This window comes from Euwallacea similis, chromosome 10, assembly GCF_039881205.1.
Source record: "Euwallacea similis isolate ESF13 chromosome 10, ESF131.1, whole genome shotgun sequence".
NCBI lineage: Eukaryota > Metazoa > Arthropoda > Insecta > Coleoptera > Curculionidae > Euwallacea > Euwallacea similis.
Window position 1 is genome coordinate 714764 of NC_089618.1, and position 6481 is coordinate 721244.

Consider the following 6481-nt stretch of genomic DNA (forward strand, 5'->3'; position numbering starts at 1 on the left):
CAAACCATAATTTCTTTAGTTAGTCCCAGTGCAAATCGTAAATCAGCAAAAAAAATTATCAATAAGAACAATAAAAAAATTGTACAGTGTACATTGAACGAACAGTTCTTTATAAATAAGACATGGTATACCGGGTGTCCAGGAGAAACCCTAAACATAGGAGATTAACATGAGAAATCGGTTTTTATTTTTTGGCACCTACACAGATTATTCAATTGAAAAACTTTTACATGGAGGTCATAGTACTCAAGACCGGCCACTATTTTGCAATTTTTCAATGTTCTAATTAGAGCCGTTTTGGCTCCGAATGTCTCCAAATTTCAAAAATTTGAATGTCCCACGTAACTGTTCGAAGCCACGATTAGTTAAAGTCAAGGTTAAAATTAAGCAAACACAAAGTTGCCAATGACATAAACATGAAAACCCCATGTCAAATGAATTTTCTCTTTTTGCTAATTTCTAAGCAATTTTTTATTTATTTACGAGTTAATTCAGTGGAAAATGAATGGAAAACCTGAGAATAATTATCATGTGATCTACTTTAATGTTCCCAAGGTAAATAAACAAGTTTTTTTATTAATCTATAATAATAACACAAAGATATAACTTACATCTTTTATCTCACTAACAGTTATGCCGAACATTCAAATTTTTGAAATTTAGAGACGTTTTAAGCCAAAACGGCTCTAATTAGAAAATTGAAAAAATTGCAGAATGATGATCGGTCTTGAGTACTATGACCTCCATGTAAAAGTTTTTCAATTGGATAATCCGGGCAAGCGCAAAAAATAAAAACCGATTTGCCATGTTAATTTCTTGTGTCCAAATGTATCAAAATTTATTTCTGAAAATTTCAAACGTTTTCTTAGATTTGCCCAATAGTGTACATTCTGACTCAAAATATTATAAATTGAGACCCTTCCAAGTTTTATGTAACTAATTGCCAAATTAATTACTTATTATTTTATAAACATTTTCATCATTTGCTCATCGTGGAAAACTTATCATCTTCGATGTGCTATTATTGCCATTTACAATGATCAAAATATTGCCTACAAAAATCCTACAAATTTTCATTTGGTTTAGCCTGACTGCTCCCACATTATTCCAAGCATTTTATGATTTATTAGCTAGTATCCCCTGTAAGCAAATATTTTATCTTCAACTCTTCGATCATTACATCACATTCCGGACTGCATAAAAATCATTTTAACTGGGAACCACGTGACTGAAATGCAAATACAAAAATTATATTTTTATTTACGGTTTCCTCGAGAGTGCCTCTGTTGAGAACTCAAAGGAAAAGTGCCAATTTATCGAAGTGGTGAAAACTTTATTCAATTCGGGATTTCCATTTTCATATTCGCAAATGCGGTGAGTGTATAATGAAGTTCCAAAGTTCGGATCGTGCATTCGCACCCGTAGTGGTGAATATTAAACCACTCAAAGAAAAAACCAACTGTAATGCAAAAAATAGGATCGATAATGTTAATGCACATGGCCAGCGATTAAACACAGCTACTCCTATGGGAAAAGGGGGCGCAGATTGTGATATCATCAATAGGTCTGCTGCGATAACGAGAGGGTGGCTTTGTTAAAAAATAAATGATCTGTACGTGTTTCCGAGCCCTGTGTGGCGCAAAAATGATAAATGACCCCATACCCAGTGTGCCAAAAATTAAATGCAACAAGATAATCAAAAGCCTACGAACACTTATTTATGGAACCCCTTTAAAAGCCAGTGTTTTCCTGCTTAACCCTTTAACACCGGCAAAATGATTTGATTAACAAAATGTCCGACACTTTATCTCGAGTGTCTCAAAGTGAGTCGTGTTTACAAGATGAGATTACATCATGAAATTTTGTAATAGGTTGACACGTAAAGGAACAAATTCTATTATATTTTAGTGCCGCTGAACATCTGCTCTTTTGGGTTTATTCAAGAAAAAAGTCAAAAACTATCCACGCTTCTTGAACTATTCTTATATTGGTAAAAATCCGGCGAAATACATGCCACACTGGCCGAGGGTGTTATGAAATCATCCAAGTATGAATGAATAAATATAAAAGCTGGAATTATAATAAAAACGGACCGATCATATATCACAGAGAGGTAACGATACTTGGAGAATAAGAAGGGACAGGGAGAAGAGCGTTCTGCAAATATTTAGGACGTGTGGACAGATATTATTCTTTTAATGGCCCTCGAAGATTAATGTATTTCGTCGAAGTCTCAATTTCTGTAAAATCTATTTAATGCCAAAGAATGAAGGCGAAATAACTCAGTAAGCTATTAGGAATGAGTTTTCAATCACCAACTAAAGTTGTAAGAATTGTTGAGAAATTTAAATTTGCAGCTTTACTTCCCTTTGGATAAAATTTTTGAAAATAATTAGGTCGCAATCTGCTCAAGTTTTTGCATTCTGACTATGTTGCCCTCCGTTTCAGGTACTGTTATTTTTAACCGGTTGAATTATTTTGAAAATATTGTGAAACTATGACAACTATGATAATTTTGTAAATGATTGGGACATGGCGGGAGTTAGACAAAAAAATAAAGTGCAAGATTTGACACTTTTCAAATTCAAAAAGAAACATAAATTTCGAGAAATAAACGGTCAGTGACGGAACATAAAAAAATTACTTAATTACTAACAATCATTAGCCAAAAACTCTCCATTTACAATATTAAGAACATCTTCTATTTCTCTCAATCAGATCTTAGATTGGGTATTCATTCACAGATGTCTTTAGACAAGAACACATAGACAACTCCACTTGCTCTTGAGATTCTTCTTTTTAAATTTCTCCCTCAATTCTGAAAAAAACAGATCTTTATATTACGCTATTAATTAAAAAATTTAAAAAATCATAAGAAAATATTGACGTACGACATAATTCAAGCAATAATAATCAATGGCAATACTGTGCGTACAAATAAAATTTGGACACCCTATATTTTCGAAACGATACTTCGAATGACAATTGTTTAATATAACTTTCTGTCTTAAAATAGCTTCAGCAATCATCTCCTGAAGTGTTATCGAGTACTTCGATCACCCTGTATAATATTTTTCACACATCTAATTTACATATGATGAATGTGCCAGTGTGTAAAAGCTTTTGCAATACCCAACCATTTGATAAATTACAGGAATCAAAATTGACAGGAAACATTAAAATCAAAAACCTAATATAAAGAAAAGCCCAAACTTTTGTGAAAAAAATCTTTTGAACGCAGTTTTGAATGGGATGAATGAAAGCCAAGAAGCCAAGAACCGATTCAACCGCAGTTGTAATGAGATTTATTATCGAGAATCCCCAAATATTTATTTTGGAAATGACACGTCAACAATTCAGGTGGGAACACTGGCCTCTTTTTCAATAAAGACGTGAAATTTCTGTTTGGCGATTTCGGTCTTAAAGGCGTTGCCGCCTTTTACGTGTGTAACACCTCGATTGAATGAGATTCAAACCGAGTGCACGAAATTTATGTTTTTCTTGACGTTTTTGAACACTTTTGTGCCAATGATTAAGATGTTCCCGGTGAATCCTTAGAGCTGCCTTACTGTAGACTTTCAGGCGTCCCTTAAATTATAAATGGATATGAGTTAATCACATAATAGCCGTATGAAATTCGATCGGCGGGGCTAATATTTAATGGAAAATTCTGTGCCCTGTTTTGAAGCAGCGATTTCAAAAGCGGCCCTCCATATAGACCGAATAGTTAAATTAACCCAGTGAACCTTAACACGTGATTTTGTATTCCAATCAAAAAATGTTTGCCTCGCGTGAAATAGCGCTGTCTCTCTCTGGATAACGAGGTTTGCCAGAAGTCAGTCAGTGGCAAAACCCCAGCGCAGATTGCTCAGGCCTATTATGCTGGAAAAAGGTTGTGCTGTGGTGTAACTAGGCATTGACTATCTCTAGGTACACTCAGTAGCACAATTTAAACAAGGGCACTACCTCACCCTGGAGGAGGAAAATGGTGTGCTTTGCTTGTTGTCAGTTGCTATCCCTGAAAAGACCCTGAATAAAGACGGAACATGAAAGAGAAGGAACAGTATTATTTTTAGAGATATAAGAACATATTTGAAGTTTTCAATAAACGGTTCAGAGTAATTTTCGAATTGTATGTCCAACAATGTACTCCGGCCTGTCCAGCGGGCGACAATGTCCCCAATCCACTCCCAACAACTCTGCTAATTAGGCCTTTGAGTGCGCGTCACAATCGCCCTAATCGCTAATCAAGTTAGGCTACCTGGTCAATCAAACCCCTGCAAATATTGGCGGCTTGCTCTTGTGTAATGAATCGATTTTTATACATTTTGCTTGTATTTGCTTTTGGCCCCATTTCAACTCCAGCTCTGGCTAACTGGGCATTTTGAACACCATCACGTTTTCTCTGTTCAATGTAGGTTTTTCGAAATGTTGTCTCTTGCAACAACAGTGAGAGGAGATAAACGCAGCGAATGTCATAATAATCGTAACGAAATGGTTTTTGCTGATTTTGATATTCAGAGTGGCGGTTTTCAATACCTTTTGAAAACAATGGGGAGGAAAAGTTGCATCGCCGGTTGCGAAAATATTTGGCTTTTCGTAACTAGTTGCAAAAAGTAGAATAACATATTTTCATACTCTATGAATCAATCCAAGTCAAAATTACAAAAAAAATCTTGTGTGAAACACGTTGGAAATATTGTGAAATGAACAAAGCGAACTTGCTCGCTGCACTAACGAGTAGTTTTCTCGTCGGGTTAGATAAATAGCTATTATATAACTAGTGTACAAAGTGACACTTTTCCGCACACGTCGGTCAAAAAACACGCCGATCTCAAGCGAATTTTGTCTCATTTAGTAAGTTCATTACATCACTAGTGGGGCACAACTGTGGCGTAATGCGGCAGTACATAAAACGAGGCCAAATACATTTTCTTTCAAAATTGCTACACAACCTCTACTTTTACCATCTAAGCTTGGGTTATCACTGACCCTAAAAGGGTTAATCCAATTTGGTGCTTTTGTGACTTCAATAAATAAGTAAAATATTTTCGTAGGAGCTTACTTTTAATCCTTTTTAGGGCCCGGAGCGACAAAGATCACGGATCAAGCATTATAGGTATTTACGTGGATTTACGTAAATAGAATATGAGATAAAAGCGTTCGAAAATAGTGCACTGCTGGCCATTATTCACTAAGTAAGGGTTGAGTGGGCTTACATTCATAGCCTTTGCTTAATTCACCTCTTCCTAGTGTTTATTTTAGAGTTACGAAACTCTTTTCTTTCGCTTTTTATTCATTGAAATACCGCTCCCAGACGTTAACAAAACTGTTTGCTTTTTCTATTCCATATCGAAAGCGTGGCTGTAAAAGTCAAATTTTGAAGGACCAACAAACAATAGTACAAAAGATAAGAGAGGTTTTAAGGTACAACTATTCTACCTAATTTTATAGGCGGAAACTGTAACTTTTGGCTAATGCGTTCTCAACCTCGATTTATAATGACCTTGCAAATTTCCAGTCTCTCCTAAAGTGACTCGATAAATATCTGTCCTTATCCAAACCGACTGAAGACATAGGATGGAACTAGCCTAGAGAGGGTCAAACCCAAAGCGTGCGGGGTGATAAATTTGGTTTGGGGGCTAAATAGTCAAAGACCCAGTAAAAGCATTGTCGTTCCGTTCAAGCAAATAAGATCGGTATAGTCCACTTTATTGCATTTTTAAGAACACAGGTTGTGTTAGATTAGGAGAAACTGGGTCACTTAAAAAACAGTGGCGTGCCTTGGTACTTTATATAGTTGAGAATATTAACAATTAGTCGATTTTATATACAGTGACTCGCATTAATATTCGGACACTATGGTATTTGTGGAAATATTAAGTTTTTTGCTAACTTATTATTAAGTAACAGTATTTATTGCGTAATCATTAGTTACAACCATGTTTCTAGTATATGTAAATACATTTTTGATCTCTGAAATTAAATTGTATACAAAGATACTATCGAACAAAGAAAACAAGGCATAATTTTACTGTCGCAAAAATATTCGGACACGGAATGCGGTGCGGTGCAATGCAGGTAAAAAATAATAGAAAAACACTGTATACGTGTGTAGCATCATGCGAGTCCGTCAAATGCTCTATAAATTATTGTTTTTGTGTACGATATCCTAATAGAGCTTCAAATTTTACGTTTTTACGCAATACGTTTGCGAAATCACCCCCCCCCCCCCCCCCCCTCAACTTCATTGACGGATCTTCTCATTCTGGATAGTTTCAATTTTTTCTTTAACATTCCTCTCTTCTGCTTATAGCATTTTATGTAAAATCATCTGTTGCGCCCTTGCCTACGCTATTGTTCTCACTCTTTACTTAGTCGAGATGCAAATATATGCACGAATTCTAGGAGAATATTCACTTGAAATTAATTGATGTAAATGCTCCATTTCAAGTATTTCAAATTTTTGAAATTCCTCTAC